This window comes from Anas acuta, chromosome 19 (genome assembly GCF_963932015.1).
Source record: "Anas acuta chromosome 19, bAnaAcu1.1, whole genome shotgun sequence".
NCBI classification, from domain to species: Eukaryota; Metazoa; Chordata; class Aves; order Anseriformes; family Anatidae; genus Anas; species Anas acuta.
The window spans coordinates 3183459-3207298 of NC_088997.1; the positions used below are offsets into that span (position 1 = coordinate 3183459).

The 23840-nt window shown below is 36.4% G+C and overlaps 1 long non-coding RNA gene across 4 annotated transcripts in view; it reads right to left on the minus strand.

Annotated features, from left to right (window-relative positions):
* The window catches only part of LOC137842369 (uncharacterized), a 39178-nt gene that overhangs the window by 1923 nt on the left and 13415 nt on the right, over positions 1 to 23840 (minus strand). For 3 of the 4 annotated variants that reach the window (XR_011089038.1, XR_011089037.1, XR_011089036.1), the window contains 2 exons: positions 4200 to 22550; positions 2525 to 2680 (listed from right to left, as the gene is read on the minus strand). This is a non-coding gene — a long non-coding RNA (uncharacterized lncRNA). The remainder of the gene's footprint in view (positions 1 to 2524; positions 2681 to 4199; positions 22551 to 23840) is intronic. The other variant, XR_011089039.1, reaches the window with a different exon arrangement.

Sequence of the window (23840 nt, forward strand, 5' to 3'; positions counted from 1 at the left end):
GACTAAAAAGAAAGAAATGCAGCTTAAGGACAATAGCAACATGAAAAACAATGACATTATTTAGCCTCTGATTTCCATTCAGGCTCTCTCCTAGTTTTTCACAGTATTTATTTTCTACTTAATTAGTTCAAAGAAAATTGAGATTATAGGATTGAACATATTGCCAACAACCTGAGGTATGAAGTGCAGACTGAATGCTTAAACTTCAGCTACTGAGGTGGTAATTACTGTAATTGGTCCATGTGAAGCAAATACATCAAGTAGTATAGAGTTCAAACTCATGCCAGCCAGTCTCCAGTTGGCACAGGGAGTTCTATCAGGAGGATACAGCGGTCTCAGCAGGACTTATTATTGGCAACTGTTCAACAGTTCTCTTCTGCAAATGGTTTCAAGGGGACTTGGGTGGGAAGAAAGACAATTTTTAACAAATTAAACTACCTAAAAATGGCTGGATGCCCAGAGCCACCTAGTCTGCATTAGTCACTACTACTAAACAATTTTAAAAAGAAGATTAAAAATATCATTGCTGTAAAGAAACGTCTATCAAGCTTTAACAATATGATGAGATCCTTGCAAAGGTACCCAAACATGATGCTACAAGTACATATATAACTGTGTCTAGAGAAAAAGGTACAGCAGAATCTTTACACAATGTGTGTTTCTCGGAAAACAACTAGCTCAAGTTACTGGAATCCAAGTATTCCTATAAGGACACGCCATATAGTTTCAAGAAATTAGAAGACCAGTTACTTTTTAATTAAAAGTGACAATGGCGAAACTCCCGCAGGAGATAAGATTAGGGGGACTGTTTATTTCTCATTAGTCACATACTCACAAATCTTACAACATTTGTAAGTTGTCCATAATTGTAGTGTAAAACATAATTTAGATTTGCACTGAGAGTTTTCACAGGAGACTCCGCTCTGTGGTATATTGATGTTGGGCTGCTTTGTTTAGATATTGCAAAAATGCTTTTTTCAAATGATTAATATGTCATTTTTAGCAGAGGCCTCTAAAAGAAGATTTGAGTTTAACGCATGGCAATAAAAAAAGAGGAATATGAGAATTCTTACTCTCTTTAGTGTCAGCTTTGGTTAAGATGTATGAATGCACATGAATAGTCTTGTCAGAATCTCTGAGGCTACCGACATTCAAGATCTAACATATTATTACTTCTGACCAGAACATTAGCTACTATGCAGTAAGGAGAATGGAAAGAGAAAAAGATAGGCCCACTCCCTAATCAGACAGAAAATTTTATGTATTTCTCTGCTTGGAAATCTCTGAACAGAACTTCGCTGCTGTGAAAATACTACGCTTATTGTCTCCAATCTGAGATGAATGACTATACATACTCTTTAAATCTGCACAGGAAAAAATAAAACAAATCATCACTGCATGTCTGATCTTGCATCTTTTACTCACAGAAAGGATTCTAGTTAATTCATTTAAATCAAGTATTCTACAACCAAATATTACATCCTTGTAATGGATGTCTGCTTGTCAAAAGAAAGACCCTAGCACTTCCAGCTTCTAAATCTATTATTTACCAAAAAACACTGAAAGTTTCTTTGACTTACCAGTTTCTGATAAAAATAACCTAACTATTGAATTTAGTTAAATTAAATCATTTTAATTCAAATGTTAGTATATATCAAGTCTGGATACCACTACAATGGACAGGTTCATTTGCCAGAAGCAAAAATCTTACAATATGCTTATGGCTGAGCTAAGAGAAAATGTATTTCAGACTTTTTTGTTGTTGTTATTGATAATTTGTTGCCAAAGAAATTGAAATAATTCAAAAGCACTGAAATTAGTTTAATCAGAATGTTTGTCTTTTGAATTTGGAGATGCAGAATGACTACCTTTCATTCACAATGCAACAGAAGAGAACATCCTGTACTTTGCAACTGAAACTACCTTTAGTCCATATTCACAAGTTATACCATGTCAGATAAAGAAACTGATTTGTTTGGTGCAAAAAATAAAAGCAGACCTTTACATATTTGAAATGCAACAGATGGTCTTCCAAGAAGAGCATAATGACTGGCAGACAGTACACTTCGTTAGAGTGGCTTGGAATGTCTTCAGCAATTACACAGAGAGTGCTTTGCGGGGGGAACCCCTGTCAGCTCTATGATTCTTCTCCTGTAAATAACGGTGATTTCCCCATTTAGATGTGAAAAAAAATGTATCTGATAAAACAAGACAAGCTAGCCAAAGACCTGGAAAAGGAAGCACCTTTGGTCCTCATAAAACTATTCAAAATGAGGCTCCAAAAATTCTGACACCTGAGAAAAAAAAAATGCAAATAAAAAAAAAAAATGCATTAAGAGGAAACAAATTGGGGCATGTAACTGCAGAATTATTCATCTATAGCCAAGTATTCTATGGAAATGTAATTTAGGAAAAAGAAGAAGATTTAAAATAGGCTCCTCCAGACTTTTAGAGCTGGTAGGTCTACAGATAGAACATGCACAATTTCTAGGAGAAAAAAAAAAAAAAAAAAAAAAAGATTTACCAAATAATAATCTCCTTCTTTGGGAAATGAAATGACTCTACTGGTGATGTTCAGAGTCCTCCTCACCATGAAACACTGTGGTTACAGTTCTTCAGAGCAGGGGAAAGTGAGCTTTTCAGGGGCTGTGCGTATCTTTTCATTTTCATAGACAACCTACTTTACAAGCCACATAAGAATATAACAATATATAAGATAATAATAATAATTAGAGTTATAATAAAGAATAATATAATGCTGATTTTTAATATTACTTATGTGAGTCAGAAAATTTAACTTCTCTTCCTCTCCCTCCCCTTCAATCCTAGAATTAGTATTTTTTGTTACAAAATCTTCTCCACCAAATTCACCCTGAATAAAACTTTATGTGGCAACATAAACACAACCAAAATGTGTCCTTCAACAATGTAACTTAAATGTTGACAGAATCATAACTGCATTACTCCCTCTCCAATTAGCAGCAGCTTTCTTTATGTTTGCTTATGAAGCGTAAACTGTTCACTTGTCACTACAAAGACCTTCTGTAGAGGACTTAAAAAAACAGCCACAGCAATTAAAGTGACAACAACAGAGGTGGACTGGTCACATTATGACAGAAAATATCCAGCTGTTTCTTTCCAAAAAAAAAAAAGATGCACCAACCATCTGAAATATTACAACAAAATTTTGTCACTCTATGTGATGCTGATGGATATTCTGGCAAAAACAGAGATTTCCAAGAAAGGAATATGCTAACACAGAATTAGATCAAACCTCACAGACCAATTCTTCTTCCACCTAATCAGAATTCTCACTCATCCTCCTTAACCATGCAAACTTCCCTTTTTGCTATAACTATAGATACACTACCCTGTCAGAAATTCTCTGAAATCTAAGCAGAATTGGCTTGGTTGTTGTCACCCAAAATAAGTAAGGCAAAAAGTAAGCTGATAGTGTGTGGACAAGTAAATTAGATTTTTAAATTATTTACTTTAGTTGTGTTGAAAAACATTGTATGAGTTAATTAAGACCACAAGTCTTATTACACCCAGGCTATGACTTATAAAACACTAGCCTCTGTTACAATCACATCTGTCTATGCTTCTATGCTGCTGGTTCTTGCCTGTTATTTAAATTATTAAAAAAAAAAAAAAAGAAAAGTAAATGTTTCAGGTTAGCTTCTCATAATTGAGGTTACAGGGAAGTGATCTGAACTGATCACATCTGAAGTGATAAATAGGTTTGATTTCTAGCACAGGAAGAAAGACAGTGAGAAAATAACTGACATACAGAACCTGTCATTCAGGGTGGGGGGAAACATGTCTGTAGAATCCGCCTACAGTTCTTGGAGAAAAACTGATGAGAAAATTATCAGGAAGATTTTCACTGCTATTTCTTTTCTGGACGTTTTTGCTTCTCATAACAGCACAGATATGGCAAGTGATATGTATCAGAATTCATCCATGCATTATATTTTGCACATCAAATTAAATTGGTTACCCATGACTTTTTAAGCAAATACAAGAATGCAGAAAACATGACAGCTGTTTATATATAGAATATATGGGCATTTCACTCCTTCCCTCACATTTAGGAAGAGCAGCAGATAATGAGCTCAATCATTATACTGAGAATAAATTTTATTTGTGAGTTCAGAAGTATCTCTGGCTCCTTATCTGTTATGTGAACCAGAACTTACAGGTAGCTCATAACATTTCTCTTCTTAGTTGTGTTTGTCTCCAGAGTAATAGCTGTAAGTGGGCAAAAGCTTTAATGTCTTCTTTATATCTTCAGCCGTAATATGTTTCATAAACTGAGAGCTTGCAGAGTTAAAACAATTCCTGCAAAATATAGAGGAGAAGAAGAACGAGAAAAAACGATCAAGAAAAACAAAAAACTGCCTTTTCCTTTCCCTTAATTCCCAGAATTCATCTTCAGACTTCCCACCTATAAATTAGCTAAAATAATTTTAGACTTTAATATTACTCTTCCGTATGTTTCATCTGATAGAACTGCTTGACAACAAGCATCTCTCTCTCTGGGAGTATTGTGTAATGAATTTACTCACATCAGGAAGTATGTTAGAAAAGCATCTAATTTTCAAGTTTTCAAATTTTCAAATTAGACACCAGTGGCATACAGTTTGGTGTGATAGCATAAGCAAGACACAACCTTTAGCCATTCTGCACTTTTGCAGCCATGGGGACTACCTTTTCACATCAATAGCCACAAGAAACATAAGACTGCCAAAAGTTCTGAAATTATCAGGTTTTGACTAACCACTAATAAATCCCGAGAAATAATAATAGTAATAAGAAAGTATGTTCAAGAAATATCAAGCCTAAAGCTTTACAATAACAAGCCGGAAAAAGTAGTAACTGTAGTTATGTTATTTTCTTTGATGGCTAATTCACTCTTATTTGTCTCAGAAAGGGCAACTACCCATCACCAGGTCAGAAGGGAAAGTGCTGTAACAATTGCTTAATAAGATAGATGCCCATCGTTCTTCTGAAGTCCTAAGCTTTCACACACTCAGGAGCTAAAGCCTAGAGTCACTCTTGTTAGATACCCAAAACCAACTGGGTTTGGAAAGCATTAAGTACTAGAAGTACTATCTGCTTTCAAACACAATGGACCATTCTGTTTGCAGCAGTCTTGCAGGACTCTAAAATGAAATATAAAAGAGTCCAAATGTTGAAGCTGGTCCCAGAGTGCCTGCAAAATGCAAGAGAAATGTTAAGTTGCAACTGCAAAGTAGACATAGGGTTGGAGTACTAGCTGGAGGTTGAATCCTATCACCACTACTTAATGCCATGTTAAAGATAAATTAGAATTTTATGATCCAACCAATACAAACCTGGGTTCTACTTCTTCATGTATCAAAAGCTCTACCATGCTTAACTTAAAAAAATAAAAAAATAAAAAAAAATAAAATAGTCTTCTTTAAATGACTAACCTCCTGGAAGATTCACTGCTGTTTGTAAAGTACTAGGTACAGTCTGAATGTTATCATATTTCACCAAAGCATAACTTTGCAATGCAATTCCAATAACGTTGCAGACCCTGTAGAACTTTGCGTAGCATAAAACTAGGGAGAAGGCAAAACACTTCTCATCCCATAAAGACTTAAAAGATTCAGTGAAGAAATTGATGGAAAGTGCCCTTCCTGTAAATGCAGATAACTGCAGAGTAGCAGTACCTGCAATGAAACAACCAGGAGGCTGTAAAAATTACAAGACAATACGGTGGCTGTAGAGCAGGACATTCCACTTTACATATGGATCCTGAAAAAACAAACTTCTGCATTACAGTATCTGGAAGGACAACAGAGAATGAAAACCTGCTTCTGTCAGGTAGAGCAAGAGCCTATGTCAACAAGAATGCTGTGTCACATGCTCATATTATTACTCAACAGATGTACTTGAACTAGAGAGATAAAAGGGGTACTTAAAGAACACATGGAAGGTATGTGCAAACTGTTTTGCCTCTTGTGCAATCATTTTCATTGTAGAAGTGCACATTAGCTGGGATTCAGAATACCTTATTCTGCAGTAAGTGAAGAAAACTTAGCAAGGATATGGTGTCAGTACACAATCATCAGTGTATTCCGAGAAGATGGAAAGACAACCTTGATAAAGCACAAGCACAGATAAAACCAAAAACACATATAAATTAGAATACAGTAAGTACACTTACCACTGAAAAAAAAATGTAAGTAAATCTCTCTCCTGAGAAAGGTTTTGAGACCATTTGCCTTTTTTCAAATCTACATAACAGTGAAGTTCAGTAAGTGAATATTCTCTTGCAAATAAAGTGGTCGTCTTCTTCACATTTTGGCAACTGCAGTTAAGAACTGCCTTAAAAAAATCTTGTTAGTAGGCTTTATTCCTGTGAGTAATATCCTCAAAGACTAAGGAGAAAACATGAGCTGAAATTACTTGCACAATCATGTTTCATAACTGTGCCTAGCCAGTGGCATTGGTCCTTCCCTTTCCCAAGTGCAAAAATGCACGAACTTTTCTCTCCGTTTAACTAAGAGGAAAAAAATCTGCTTATACTTGGATACTTACAGAGTTTGGAGGAGCTCAAAACAATGGAGCACTGTGTGCCCCACTCATCACATAGATTCTGAAAAAAAAGTAAGGAAAAGAATGTACAAAGCATGTAATTACTGTTTCACAACATAATTTCATTATTAATACGTCCCCTAAGACAGTTTGCACACTACTGCAGTTTAATTAGATGTTAACTGGAAGGGGTTTGAATTTATGAGGTAATAAATATATTTTGGACTAATAAACTCCAAGACTGAAGTGTTTATTTATCTAGAATATAAAGATTATAAAGTTGATAGGAGACAACCTCAGGTTGTGCTGAGATACCTATTGTTTATGCGTTTTGAAACCCTGAAAATTAATATTTTCCTCTTTTTGAGAGCTAGACCAGAAAGCCAAGATTGTTGTGGATGTTCCTAAACAGTACTAGAAACTGTCCAGCTACTATAGGCTCTCAAAGGCAGGGATCTTAAAAAAAAAAAATTAATACATTTCAGAAGACGTCACATTTTTAAACTTTACCTTTTAATCAATTTGTCATCTCCTGGACTATTACCTCCTGCATATACACCTTCTATGCTTCTGACAGCTATCAATGCCTTATTGTGATGGGAAGAAAGGACAGGTTCCCTTGTGAGATAACCAGAGCCTTTAGTAGTCTGATAGGTCCCCTGAATACTCCATCCTGTCTGTTTTCCTGCTTTTAGATTCACCTGCAAGAATACAGCATGTGGTGAGCATGCACATCAATTTTAATATCTCATTACATTTTTTCTTCCCTCAACATCGTTCTATGAACTTTTTGCCGAGTATAGCACATTAAAGATTTGGAAACTAACCGTTCACCACTGCGAGGATTTATATCCCAAACAGCTGTGCCAAGAAATCGGAGGAATCAAACAGCATAATCTATTAACTTGTCCTCGGGTAGTTACAACTAGAGCTTTATAAATTGCCTGAGTCTAGTCCATTTAAACTACATTTCTCTGTTATTTTAAAAGTGCCAGTGTGCCACACAGGCAAGACAGAAGCCCAGATTTAGTCCTGGCACAAATGTGCACGACCAAAGTCAAAGACCAGGTTGCTTATGCCAAAGCTAAATATAGGCCTGAGAGAACTATGGAGAAAGAAAAGGGAAGAAAAGCCAGAGGAAATGTTCATGGCACACTCTCCTTGCAAATGAAGCAATACTGACAACTGCAAAGGGAACCCTCAGAGTGAAGACTGCTGTGTCTGTAAGGGACACAACCATGGAAATCCTGGGTGTGCCAGAAGGACCGCAGCACGCTGGGGAGGACAAGAGCCAGACGCACCACATCTTAGGTCTGCGGGCAAGGAAAAATCCTGCTTTTCAGAGCCTGTCCACGTTGACTGATAGCAGTGTGAAGGTTGTATTACTAACGGCTGTAAAGACTTAGAGTTGTATGAAAATATGTTTATTAATGAGCTTAGGTGAGCCAAACATAACTGGCTGTGGGTTCAGACAACTTCCAGTCTGGCTCCGCGGTTTCAGAGCAAAGGCTCCAGCACCAAACCTTGAGAAGACTTACACAGATCATTAATGGAAGACGATGATGACAGTTGTTTCCAGAGCCCCTGCTTTTTAATTCCCAGGCCTATATACTCTCTCCAAATGAACCAAGCAACAGAGCTAACTTTCCAATATTAAATCTCCAGGCAGTATGTTATTCATACAGCTTATGTAGATGTCTTTACCCTCTGGAAAAACAAAGTTTAAGAAAAATGGTTCTATCTTTGGGGAACAGTTTAAGTCTCAGGATAACTACATTAGGAAATCTAACTCTATTACTTTGTATCTTACATTTTATTACTAGATTGGTAATAGGAAATTACCAAATAAAATTGGTATTTTACTTGGTAATTTTTTTCCGTGGGCTTCGTCTAATATGAAAGATGGTGATCATCAAATTTATTCAAGTTTTCCTGTCAACAACATCATTAACCAAATCCCTCAATTTCAAAGTAAATAAAAGCATCTGGGTTTCTCGCACAGCAAGACTGACTTGCATATTTAAGCCTCATATATAGATGAATTTGCACTGGACCAAATTTGCATATTAATGAAGGACTAATTGCTCTTTGCAGTCAATTTTATGCAAATGAATTTACTCCTCTCAGTACAATTTTCATAATGTTCAGAAAAAAACAAAAATGTAAAACTTTTTAAAAGTACACAAATGTGAGACAATCAAGGAAGAAATATCATAATGACATCAAACAGCTTTACATTAAATTGTATATAATTCATCTTTTATATTGTTGCTTTATTTTAACAGCCTCCCACAAAGAAATGAACAATTCATAGAATAACTTCAGCCTATTTCCCCTCCTCAGTCTCAAATTTTAACAGCTTGTAACACCCGCTATATTCTTTTCTTTCCAGCTGAAGGATGGAGCCTGAATTTTTAGAGGAAGTTAAATTTGCTAAGCAGGACTTAATTTTCTCTCAGTCATCTCATGCCACAGATCAGTTATGAGATACCCTTTCCCCCTTGATTTTGAGGTAGTTTCCACCCAGTTCTGCATTACTAAGAAAAAGTTCAAGGCCTTCTTCTAGTCTCTCCCTCTGAGCTAAAATACAATACACTGAGAAAAGGGCAGGGAAGTATAGAGAAAGACAGATAACAACAGATGCTGAGAAAGAAACGGTGAAATTAGGAAAGGGAAAATATGAATACTGAAGTAACAGAAGAAAGGAAGTAGAAATGGAAGGGGAGAAATATGATTACTCCATGCGTATATTCAGGTCTAAGAAAAGGAAAATTGAAGGGCTTGGGAGAAAGTTCAAGGCAAAGTAAACAAATGGAAGAGAAAAAGGCAGCCATGAAGGTACCCACAGAAAAGTAAAAGAACAAGAAATATAAGAATACAAGAAATAAAGTGACAATCAAGGAAGAACAGAAGACAGATAGATAGATAAATAGATAAAAAAGAAGATATGAAACACGCAGTTTCCTTCTTCTGGCAGAACATAAGGGCAGAGTTAGTGGAAATGCATTAGGAATCTGAATTTGCATGTACAGCCTTCCTCTCTCCAAAGACAAGGCCTTATTTTAACCGTGAAGACTGATAACCATCATATTTATATATATCATAAAATCACTTGCAGGAGACAATTTTAATCCGAAAATGAATAGCATAAAAGTTACAGCTTTAAATGACTTCAAGGCCTTTTCTAGGTGGAAACACATGTGAATATGGTTTGGTCTCTTTATCTGCCATCTTTGATTGCGCTTGTTGCTCTTCTCTACAGCTTTTGCTGTTTTAACGTATCCTTTTCAAGACACACAGTACTCAAGATGCAGATATATGGTGTATTTATCATGGTATCAAAAAGTTGTGTGTGCTTTTTTTCCCAATCTCTCTTTTCTGATTATTCCTAGCATCCTATTTGACCCCTAGGCATCACAGCATTTAGCTAACAGATCTCCTAGAATACCAGAATTTTGTCCCTGAGAAGTAATAATTTATAAACACCAACGTGTTTCATGATCTGAACAAAAGTCTTCAGATGCAAGGTGGAAGGAGCACAGAAGTACTGCTAGAAGGTTGCTTTGCAGTCTCTCCTTTTGGTCTTCCCAACCTTGATGACAGAAGCTACAACATTCGGAGCATTTGTTAGGGATGTGCTCCTCCCATGAGTGATCAGGCAATCATTGTACCTAGGCAAGACCTATCCATAGCAAAAAAAGACAGACTTTAGGGCAGAAGGATTAGCAGAAAGGATCAAAACCAAGAAGGACAGGGAAAAAGAAGATTTCACTAGCATAAAAATAAATTTTAAAAAAGGCGACAGAAGAAAGACAAATAGAGTTATAAGATAATAACAGTAAGAACTGAAAAGAATGAAAAAAAAAAAAAAAAAAACACTGTACCAGGAAAACATTGCAATGCTACTGCGAAAGAATTTTCACCAAGGAAACAAGACTTCAATTTAGCTGATCAGCCTGGAGGACTTGCTATTAAAAGTTATTTGAAAAGAAACTGCAGTTCTTTGTGTACTTTGAAAACACAGCTTTTATTCTGGATTATGAACTCAAAATGTCTTCCTATTTTCCTGATAGAGAAGAAGGGAGGAAAACGCATCCTCCTTTATAACTTATGCATATGTCATTTGAAAACCTGCTATGGGCACTCCCCCTTTTTTTTCTTTTTCCAAAAGATGTCTGGTTCAAGTGATTAATGCTGTGTGAATGTAAACAAAGATAATTATTCAAACAAGAACAAGATGTTCCACCCAAAATGATTAGCTTTTTCAGTGGATGAGATGCCTACTTATAATCATCAAGAAAGGTTAACCTGACCAGACTTAATTAGCTACTTAATACAATAATAAAGATGCATACATAATTGGTGAGGAAAAGACTGCAGAAGCAACACTGAATCCAAACAAAATATCTCCATCAAGCACAGAGCCTGAGAAATCATGAGCTGTTATTACATGATTACACTGTTCCAAGAATCCCCAAGTTTTTATAAATAATTTTGCAATTGTCTATGTGGAAATTTGCTTGATTAATAATAATAAACATCATATATAAAACAAATGAACACAAAAGCAAGAAACAGCATCCTTAAAATTCAATGACAAAATTAACCCAATGGTATTTTTTTCAACACTCTGCTTCAAATTCATAGATGAAGTCAGCCAGTTTGTACAGATTATTCGAGGAGTACAGCCTTTAAGTGAAATAAATTACTCGTTTCTTACAGTCAAAAGAACACATTAATCGTTTTCTTGAAATCACGGCTGCAAGGCTACCAAGCAAAGTTCTGTCTGAATTAAGAGACAGTTCTCCCTGGTTAAGTGTATTTTAATAGCTGCTTCTCTGCAGAACAGATGTTTTCAAGTTTGGTGGATATCATAAATATTAAGAACTGAGCAATACATTTTAGAAGGCAGCTCTCATTGATCTGCTAGTATTCAATTTTTGAATGAGACAGACTAGGTTTTAGAATATGTAAGGAGATATTTGGCAGACATTACGGACAGTTGATTTAGTGAAAAAAGTATTGTTGTTATTCTCAAATATTTCCCTAATAATGAAATGAAAGCTTTCTATTACAATAATAAAACAACTTTTAAGTATTTAAATGCTATATATATTGGGACTACTTCAAAACATATTACATTTCAAATAACGTTAGGAAAATTTATTAGCCTAGTATCTCTGGATAATATGTGGAGCACTTCCAGCATATAGTTGAAGCAGGCTGAATCTCAAGGTGTTACCAAATAATGAGTTTTACAGTGGAACACTGGGCATCAGACCTCCCATTCTTGGAGATAACTTTGGTTTTTTCCCCTTTCGGTAAAGTTTAAACACCCCTTAAAATAAACAATTCAGTGCAAGCCAATGTATCCGATATTGATTTATTCTATTCATAAAAAGTAACAACATAATGGTAAATTCAATCCATTCAATGAGAAGTTTATGAGATTAAATATATCAAAAGGGCAATGAAAGCTAATATAGAGTGATTAAATAACAATCTGTGAGAAAAAGACACACAACTTTCAATTTCATTATATTGAAATCATATACTGACAAAAGCACGCTTCTGAATTGATTCAAAGGAAGCTGCAGCCACTCTCGTTTTATAACAGCCTGGAAGTTCATAAGGAAAGATTAATTCATCACTTAACTGAAGTATATCTCAAAGTTTTTGATTAGAATCTACACTTCTGAGCCTTCTGGCAGTGCCAATATTGCTGAAACAGGGCATCAGATGCAACACCAGCAATTCTGGAATGCAAGGCCATAAACTGTAAATCAGTTTTGCCCTACTTAAAAATTGGTTTAACAATAAAGGAAGAACTTTAATGATTAATATTTAAGTAGTATAATTATTCCTTTAGAACTAAGTCCAGGAGGACTCTTCATGGGTACACAATGCAAAACTACAATGAAGAAAATGCGTTTTTGCTATACCAGGAGTCTTTAATTTATAGGACCCAGCTGAAAGGTACAACACAATTTGTGTGCGTACTGTGGAAAGAGATCCCACAGAAACTCTTTAGAAGGGGAAATGCTCTCCCATGATGAGGATGACGCCAGTGGATCCCTGGACAAATTGAACAACAAAGCCTAGATACTGCTAAAGCAGAGAACTGTGAACAATATCCACTATGCTTGCTAAAAATCATCACCAGGCAGCTATGCTGGTGCCTTGGTTTTGAGAACCAGACAAGGGTTGTTTTCTTCATCATTACTTTTGAAGTGCAGATTTGGGCAAGCAAAGTCTCTCTTCCTCTCTTCCCCTCTCTCCTGCCTTTTGTCACTTCAGGATGGGTGAACACACAAATACTTAGATTTTGGGGAGGAATTATGTAATTATGAGCTAAATATTCTCCCTAACCATTTAGTGAATTAGTGATGTTCAGATGCAAAATTTATTCTGCCCTGGAGGATGGTTAGACAGAAGGTAAGTTCTGCACCTGCACTACAACTACGGAACAAAAGGGGACTATAATTGCAGCTGCCAATTTTTGCCAACCATACGGGACACCAGAAATGCAAAAACATTCCCCACCACTTAAATAGATCCAGGCACTACTGTAAATACAGACAATTCTCTGCCATAGCAGAGTAAACTTCTGTATATTCAAGGAAACAGAAGAGAATTATGTCATCCATTTTGACTCAGAATGCTGTTTGCCAGATAAAGCAATTTACAGAGTTACAGCCACCAACAAAGGATGAGAAAGTGATAGAGGGATAAAGGCTGAACTATGACTTTGTGATGCAAGGAAAGATTCAAAGTAACAGGAGCTTCTCTGATGCAACAGACAGGCTTTACAACATCACTTCCAGTGGGGAGATCACATCAATTGCCTGTGCCTACCATACTCTTAACCCATGCCATAACACATGGCAATTCATCTACACAGTCAGAGCATACGAAGGCTCCACTAAGCACACAAACGCTGAACAAGAAACAGACAAACAGAAGGATAACTGGCAGCCCCTCTTACTAACACGGACTTTGCAGTCCCACCATCATCATTAAGAAATGCTGCTAAAATACAAAAAAAATATATACTGATAATTAGCATCAGAATTAACACAAAAATTCATACTGAATAACATCTGAATACTGGAAAATAGTACTCACCAATAATAACAATTGCAACCTTGACTCATTACATTGTATTAAGTTTGAGAATAAGGAATATTTATACCTGAATGCAAATAAAGACATTTACTTCATCAACAGAGTAAGAAAGTAGTCAGGTAATGAAAAGAAGCTGGATTGTCATTCCGTATTTATTGTTACATTCTTATCCCTTGATCAATTTCCAAGGGCCACGTAGTAGCTAACACGGTAAACTGAAGCAAAACTAAATTATAAAACTAAATTGCAAGTAGCAATTGCTGTTTGCTCAGGCATCATCCATTATTTATACTGTTTCAAAATGAAAAATAACTGATTTTTTCCTGTATCTGTACACATGTACAAACTCGGGTATTTTACGTACACCCAATTATTCTTAGTGTTTAGTGACTTCAGGCCAGAAAGCACATGCATACATACAACTAGACAAAGACCTACAGATTACAGAGAACATTACAGAGAACATATGGATAAAATACAGAGAATGAGTGCACATATGCAGGCATTTGCATGCAGCAAAAGTAGAGCGATATTTACTACCTAACGCAGATGGAGAAGTTCACTTTGGAGATCTCTGCAGACTTGTGAAGTCTAGATGATGCGTTTGGAATTCATCCTCTCCTCTCCACTGCTGAGGTAACTCAGGGAAATGCATGTTGGCAGTTCCTTTAATGAGTCAAACTAAGACATTTTACCCAATATCCTTCAGTTGCATTAAACACAAACATATAAAACAGGTAGCACAAATACTAAAGTCTAGAATTTTTTTACTCACATATACAATACACAAAGTCTGAATCATTTTGCAATTAAATCTTAAATAAAATAATTTTTACACAAAGTTGGATTGTTCATGAGACAAATTAGTTCTTAGCAACTGAGTAACGGCAAGTAGATCAAGGCGTCTCTAGACCTTTGGTTTCCCATCAAATCAATTAAAATCCTGTCTCCTGGGGCATTGTGAGACCCTGCTCAGAGCAGCTCTGTCAAATGCAGAGTTTAAGTTTTCTGTCCAAAAGAACCACCTTATTCCATAACTTGGAACGAGCACCTGCCTCAACACTGAAGTGCAAGGTTTTCTGACTCCTCGTCCATTAATTTATTTATAAAGGTTTACATCACACCTCTTTGAAATACTAAAATAAACTAATCTCTTTCCATCTAAATTTTAATTCACTGCACAGTTTACTTCAGCATTGCATTTATCACCACAAATTATTTGAAAGTAGAGGCAATAAAGAAACTCTATTGAACAAGTGAATGCAGGAAAATGAATACAAAAATATTTATGTTCAAACTTCTATTTATTTTTCTCCAAATTGCTTAAAAAAATGTTTGGTTGGTAGAAGTGATGTGCAGATATTGTAAGAGAAATATTAGGTGACAGTAGAGAAAGGAGCAGATCCTTGTGAACCAACTCCATTTTACCAGGCACTAAACTCACCTCAGCTCGATGCAACTGCTAGATCTCCTATATGAATGTTAGACATGAAATAGCAAAAAAGGCTGGCTAGCCAAATTTACCTTATCTTCTTTTTATTATTACTCCCCTTCTACATATTCGATATGTCCCTTAATGCTCTTTCCTTTCAGAAGGAAATCTACATCTCTCAAAATAATATTTACAATCTCTGCTGCAATCTCCTCCATGGTAATTCAGTCTGGATGTTTGTTACTTTTTGTGGGGAATAGTTCAGCCCGAGCTCTCCATTTAGAACAAAACAATTCTGTTTTCCTGATATTCTTCATATTCAAATTATTCCAAAATGTAGTACAGAAAATGAGTTAGATAAGGGCATAGGGAAATGTGTGATCCATACGTAGGTGCCACGATGGGCTTACCAGTAACGGATATAGCCTTGAACATTAAAACAACTTTAATGAGGTGATATTGACCTACATGGCAGTTATCTTCACTACAGAGAAAGAGAGTTGAGTTCCATTTCAGCAGCCTCCACTGACAAATGCTTTAATATCCATTTCTGATTTCCGCTTAAAATACCTTCAGATTGCTACTTAGATACAAGGGAATTTCAGAAGCAATCTCCATCTTACTTTCCTATTGTCTTATCATCTTTTACACATTCTCTTTCAATTAATTAAAAAGAAGTCCAACCCTCTTTCTCTTCCTCCCTATTCAAAGAGGGATATAACACACCCTATCTTTTGCTGCCTCCTCTCTAAATTAGTAACAATATTTTTGTGCAGCCTTTCATAAAGATCCCAGACAACAATAACAGCATCCAGTGCAGCGGGTCTGTTGGCTTGTTTCAGGTTATTGCTAACACAGAACCAGAAAGAATTCTTTCTGTTCTCCATCTCTATGTTAGAGGAAGAAGTGCAACCTGTGGGTACTCAAGGCCACGTCTGAACACCAGGAGCAAGGCAGCTGCGGCAGCACAGCCCACAGCCCCTGCCCTCGCAGCTTCCAAGGCACTGCAGCCCATGGCAGGTGGCTTAACAGGAGGTCAGCCTCCCTGTGCACACTGTAAGCACATCACACTGCTGCAGCAACGCTGCATATAGGAAATGGTAACTTCCACGATCAAGATGAGCTATCAATAATCATCTATTTTTATGTGCAGCATGTCATAAATCCTCCTAATTAGTAAACTAGATGTCATCTTTTTAGCAACCAGTCCCCAGCCTACTTCCTTATTTATTTTCTTGAATTCAATTATATTTGCCACCTGCTGGCCCAATCACCTAAATGACAGATTCTGGATGTAAGGTAGGAGTTAGGCCATAAACAATAATTTCATTATAGTTCGATTTAAAATATTTGCCTGCACCTATTTTCTCTGCTTTATGAAGAATGTCTGTGCTACTTCCTCCTCTGGGGCTCTGATGGCTGTGGGACACTGCATTCCCTGCAGGAGACCCAACAGCAACACCAGCAAGGATGCTGCACAGCTCTGTAGCCTCCACCTCCGAGCCCACAAGGAATCCAACCGAGATTTATCTGGACATGGGGGACCACCAGAGGCTGAATGAAACATGGTGAAGTGATTTCCAAACCTGGACAGAAAAACAAAAGCTGATGGGGTCAAAAAGTACAGTTGGTTGCTAAAAAGGACCTAGGTAAAATAAAGGTGAGGAAATATTTATTTAGAAGATAAAATAATAGAAATTCTTTTGACATGAAAAGAAATGGAGGAGGTTGTAATCCTCCTACTGTTATTTAGCTGTCGTGGAGCTCTGAAAATTCATCTACTCCACAAACCCAATGATTTACATTTCTGAACACTTCCCAAACAAAATCCAGCCTGTAAGGTGCACAGCTTGCAGGCAAACAGTTTAACTTGAAGCCTGAATTCAAATGCTTTGTTCAGTGTAACGGACTGCTCTCAAATTTGGTAAAAGTAAATGAGCACAGAAGCTATTCATTGCCTTTAAGGATTAAATGATGAAGAGACTAGATTGCTATCAAACTGTGAAAGCATACAGTCCTATCGTATGTGAGCAGAAGGAAAGATCAAAGACTGAAATCTGTTTTTGTCTGTTTTGTTCTTGACCAGAAACTCAACATCCCAAACAGCAAGGCCCTATAGTTGAGGCCTTCAAAGACAGCCACGGTTCCCTCCATCACCTTTTGAAATATGATTTACAAACCTACCTCCAAGAACTTGCTATATCCAGTCCATGCTGAAACCCTTACACCTGCCTCAAAAAACTACCAAAAACGTGGGAAAGCTGCCCTTCTGAAACCGAGTTAACAAAACTCTACACTGTGATAGGGGACAATAAAAGCACTGACCCAGATAGGTGAGCATTTCCCTCACCTCCCACTACTACAGTACATACGTAAATCCACGCTGTTTCCTTTATACTTCCAGAAACTTTCTCAGTTATATTTTCTTATAGCTAGTTAAAAACACGTATAAGTACAATGTATAACCAGTTGTTCTCTAGCAACTCTTCTGTGGTTCTGCATCTTCCACTTGCCCAGTCCTTTCCCAGATTTAAAAAAATTAATGTTTTTCCCAGTTTGAAAAATTAATGTTAACCCAATATTGGATAAAATTACAATTTCACCATCATTATTTTGCAATAGATAGTAATTCGGGTGAGTGTGCAAAGCTGCATTGTACATAAATGAAAACATTAACCAAACCAGAGGCATACAGTCAGTTAATGCCCTAATAGAGCAGCCTTGGAGTGAGAAACTGCACAGCATTTTTATGTAGCATTTGGGAAAACTGTGCAGCATGGGAGTTTTGAACATTAATACTGCAGCTGTACTAAATCTACTGTGTCAGCCTCTGTCTGCAAGCAAACTAGATTTAAGGAAGTACATTTTCACTGCGGCATTGGAGGCTGAAAAATGGTAAACTTGGTTAAATTCAACAGAAACTTACTTCAAAAGAATAGACATGAATTATGCGTACCTGTTAAACAGTCACAGACAAACAGTTCTGTAAATAGACGATTATGTGACTTGTATAAAGTTTCAAAATATGAATGAAAGAGTAAAGCATTTTACAATTATATTTTAACATCGTGGCAATTATAGAGTGATAGAGAACAATTACAGTGTCAGGATATAAACAATGAAATATATACACCATTTCTATTGACCACAGTTTCACTGGTTCATGTCCTTTAGCTGCTATCACATCTTTCTCTGAATGTACCATAAAAAGTTAGATGGATATTCGAGTGACCCTGGGCAGGATCTGCAGGTATTATTTTGTTGCAGCGCTTCATATTTTCTTTTACATTAGGAAGAAAAAGGATGTTCTGTTGCACACCGAAATATACACAAGAAAAATGCTGCTATCACTGTGATGCATTTAAGAAATTTCAACAAATATGCCAACTCTTCTGCAAGCCTTGAACTAGTTTTTCCATCAGCACTGAACATAGCGTTAGCCTCACTGAAGACTGTGCAGGAGACATTCTGCAGGCTCTTTCTGACAAGAGGCACAGAGCAATACCCTCTGTACAGAGATGTGAAGTTGTGCAAGATGGGATGCCTGACCGGGAAGTTTGGAGAAGTCTGTATGTGCCCTAATCCACACACACTGGCAAAAGCTTTGGGCATCTATTATTTCACAGCTGGAGTTCTAACAGAGCTGTAGCATGCTGAATTTATAGGTTCATTTACCTATATCCATCCACCTTTCCTGATGCTGCTGTTCTCTGTAGCTTTCTTTCCCCTCTCACTGGGCTGAAAAGAATCTTTTGTTGGTCTGAATATACCCAACCATATGTTCCTTGTCCCTGCTCACACAGTTGACATCTCCATTTGGTCTTCTCTTCTACAAAGCTACTGTCAAAAATATAACCATGATAATTTAAAAACAAACAAATACAAACACCCAAGCAGCATGGTGTGATGTACTCAGCATCAAAAGGAGAAACAGAGTAGTAGACCAAACTTTTCGAGTTTGAATGCCTGAAGTTACACATCCATATCTTTATTTACACATATTAGGAAATCTTTTCTGCAGACAGGCACAGGTCTCCAAGTTACAAGGGCTTTCTGTATCACTCAAAAAGGAGCCTTTTTACATATTTACTTATCTCAGTATTTCTTACCTAACTTCAGGCAATCAAGTCCTACAATTTTCACTTACACCTTGGTGCTTCAGTTGCCGTATCAACAAAAATAAGTCTGTTAGGTTGCTAGAGCCCAAATGGCCTTCAGCATTTTGTTTGTACTTTTGATCTATGAGCACACAGCTGGCCGAAACTGATGGGCAAGACAGTCATTTTCTAGTGAAAACAGGGGAGACAACATCACACTTGGAGTCAAGCAAGCTTACGTGCTTAATCATTGTAACATCTTCCGAAATAAGTTATATAAGAGCCCAAGATGGGTAACAGTATTCCTGCACCAGTGTTTCACCTTGTAAGCAGTTCTTGGGTAAGCAGCAAGTTCTCTTGTAAGCAGTCTTGCATTAATTCTTTCTATTAAAGGTGAAAAGTATTGGGTAAGCTAGAACAGAAGGATATTTCCTTAAATTAAGACAATGCTTATCATAAATGGATTTTTATTTGACAGTTTTGAGTGGTATGGGAGTGCTATGATTTAGTTCAGACACTTAAATTCATCTGAAAACTCAGACCGTAAGATTTAATGAGTTAAATAGTCTCACCCTAGTCTCAAATTGTATAAATCACAAAATCACCACTCCAAGGAACTGAGTTGGAGGTCTTTGCAAAAAGATGCTAGTGTTGTTTCTTGACATAAGTGCAAACATATTGCATTTTTTCTACCTACTCAAAACTGGTTTAAAGTATGCCACTGGAAGAAAAGCGTACATTACAGCAAGATAACAAATGTGACTTGCTTAACAAACAACAGTGTTATCTCCTTTGACCAGATACCAGGGAGATGGCAGTATCTCTTAACCATATGTTGCAGACAAAGCCCCTAGCAGGTTGAAAGTCAAAGATCGTGTGCTACCACATATTCAATTATACTATAACTAAACCACTACAAAATAACCATGTAGCCAACAATGATACAAATATGAAAGGCACAAGGGAAAAATTCTTCTGCGGAAATTAAGTGTCACATTTGGAAACTTGGAGTAGTCAGCTGTAAGGATCCAAAGGTCATCTACACATTTTCTCCTCCCCTGTGCATCTGATTTCTGTCCTTCCTTTGACTTTACTGAAAATTTGCTGTTTGTGCTTGCTTTCCAAAACAAAAATAATTTTCAAGTTAGAAGTACTCTGATGTTATTCCAGAAACCTTTGCCTTCTGAATTAACATCTGCCTCACATTTTTTTTACAACCAAAACATTTGCACAGTTAAATGTAGGGAATTGTGATGAACAACTGCATAACCCATGCCAGTTTCATCTGCAGCATTCAGTTCAGAAACGTGCTGCCTCTTCACCAAGCTGTTGAAGTCTATACCCGATTTTGTAGTAACTAGGGGCACATGATAACTGTAAGTTCAGCAACAAGTAATCCTGCGTTTTGCATAATTCAGTTACTAATTTTTCACTTTCCATGAGCTGCAGCATTACCATAGCATACTATGCTACCGGCCACATGAACGCCTGGAAGCGTGCTCATTGCTGTTACAGTCAACCACTGATTTAAACAAGGGCAAGGATGAGAAAACTACAGGCAGGAGTTTCTATGTGATGCGTATCATAAGAAATTATGTAATGAACAACCATAATTGTGTGCATTATATAAACATCAATATCTCCTCTTGAGCTAAACTACTTTTATCAATGAAATCAGAACAGAGTGAGCTATGTGTGGGCATTAGCATAAGGATTTCCTAATGGCAAAGCAAGTATTTTTATTTTTATTTAAAATTGAGGTAAAGAGGGCCTTCCTTGACCCAACACCCTCATGCAAATAACTTCATGGACAAGGAGTTCCTTGACTCTAATGTGACTACTCACTTATGTATACTAATCACATACTCTCAAAGGATTAAGTCCTAAAAATTACCAGAGATAGATCAGACTGCTGAAAGCACAGACAAGTTTCTCCAGAAGCTACTGCTACACATCTGAAAATGTTTTACTCGCTCTTTGCATATTCCATTTTACCTGTTATTCTGACAAAATCAAGGAAAATTGAGCAGAGCATCTGAATGTAGTCAGAGCGTTCTGGACTAAAGAACAAAACAGTGCTCACCAGCTATCAGATGAGAACCTTCAGAAACGCTTCTCAGGATAAATTAAAAATTTTAAGAGAAGCAAATATGAGAGCAATAGCATCATGCAAAATATCATGAATAACTTTGAAGTTTTTTCCCTACTTGTTTCTTTTTCTTCTTCTAACATATTTGAGCATGAAGTCCAAACTTACAACACTTAAAAAGGGAAGGGAAGAAAAAAGACAAAGAAAAAAATAAAACAAAAAAAAAAAACACACTAGTGTCCTAGGGTTCTTTTGTGGAAAGCTACAATATGCAAGAAATTACGCACTGGATATTGATGACAAGGATTTGCTTAGGACATGTCAATGATTTACCAAAATTTAACTCCCAATGACTTTTCTATGAGCCAAAAATCTACATACTGTTTCTGAGGTTCCCCTTCAGTCTAGTTATTCTATTTTATGCAAGAAACTTAAAAAAAAAAAAAAAAAAAAAAAAACAACAACAACAAAAAAAAACCTAAACCATCAGTTAATTAATAATGGCACTTTTTCCTTTATGAGAGAACTTGACTGGCACAAAACAAGTATAAAAGTAACTAATGTGCAATTTCATTTTACAGCTCTATACAATCATGTTTTAATTCAATAATAGTTAGCCATTTTACCTTTTTTTTTCCCAAAAAATATCCTTTTATGTTTGTAAAATGTCATACACATAATCTAGTTAATCTTATTATTTGATGAACATGGCTTTATTTGTGGGTAACACTTCCTAATAAGCTAACACAACTGTTAATATAAATTCTTTTTTGTTCAAAAAGCAGTAAAAACACCTTTTGTATTGTTAGAAACAGAGATTTTGTATATTGTCACCAAACTAAAAACAGCAAGCAAATATTAACTTTGTGAAGTGCAAAACAAGCTTTATTGACCAGCGAGGTAAATATTGACTGAACTGAAGCAAATATTTAGGTGCTGACGTTAATGGGACAAATCCCATTCAACACGACAAATAAGATTTTGCCTACTATATTCTGTATTTGTATTTATTCCGAAAGTTCTGAAAAAGAAATATCTGGAAATCTTTCTACAATGACAACACTTCTTAAAAACATAACTGTTTTACCTTAGCAACAGATATGCATTCAGAGGGCCAGAATATTTTAGCATTGTACAAGATGGGGGTTTAATGAATTGTTTTCAAACAGACAGAATGTGTTAACTCACTCACTAAAGTCTGAGCGGGTAACAGCTTCCAAGACCTCTGTTTAACTGATCTCTAAAAAGGTAAACAGAAAGTTAGTCAATTTTCAGCCACTCTTAAACCAACATTTTTCTTACGTACATAGTGGTAACTAATACCAGAATAGAATTTCTCATATCATTTCAGTTATACTTGGTTACATATAAAAATTTATGGCAGACAGTCTTAATAATTCAAAAGAAAAGCAGACTTTTTTCCCCTGTGAGTTAAGGACTGCCACCCTATGGGAACATACACAGAGCAGTTACATAAGGACCTACAGGAAGCAATACGTCATCCTGAGGTACGAACAGCCTCAAAAACACAGCGTTCGCTCCCGTCAACGTGTCACAGACCCCCTCCAAAGCCTTTCCCACCATAAACCAACACAGATTAACCTAGATTAATAATCCAATATAACTTTTAAATATTTCTATCATATGACACGTTAGAACATTCACTTGTCTTTTGAACCTTAAATATGCTAATTTCTACCAAGGAATATGAAGAATAATTAAGGATATAACTGTAAGCAGATATTATAGATCAAAAACAAATTAAACAAATCCCTTCCTAGTAAACCCACACAGAGCAGGGTTTTACTTACATGAGAAGTCATTATTCAATAGAACTATTCACACAAGGGTTCACACATTCAGATTACCACATTAGACAGATTGGAAAAAATAATAATTTTGAGAAACTTCAAAGATTCTATTGAAAACTCTGGCACCTTTAAACACACCCATTAGAAAATACCGATGCCTTACACACAGGATGATCATTATAGTTTGTCTTCTGACCTAAATACCTTTGTAAGCAGCTCTCAAAGCAGCAATTAACGTTCACCTTCTAAATTCCTTAACAGCTGAATATTTTTTGAGTAATTGTATTTAACAGACCCTTCAATGTCACCACAAGAAAAGACCAGTCCAGATGACAGCTTCTCCACTTCAGTCTAATGACCATGGGAATCGCTCTTTCTTGCGGATAAAGACAGAGGCTGAGCACCCTCCTGTGCAGTGAGCAAAAATTACAACTGCCCTTTGTGGTTCTACTGTCTAGGTTTCATTCAAGGCTCTATCTATACACAAAACCCAAGACTCTGGGATCTGATTCACCAGTCCTAAAGCAATTATATGACACCATTTCAGTGGAATTACTCTCAGTACAGAATGATTTAACAGAATTCAGCATGTTGCTGTACACAGAGGGCTAGTCAGATTTCTGGAAACCTCAGGGAAGAAGATGATGTCACTGCTTTATAAAAATGTCTGGTTAAAATTCCTCACAAGTCTGTTGGAAAAAGCCTACATAATCAAACTT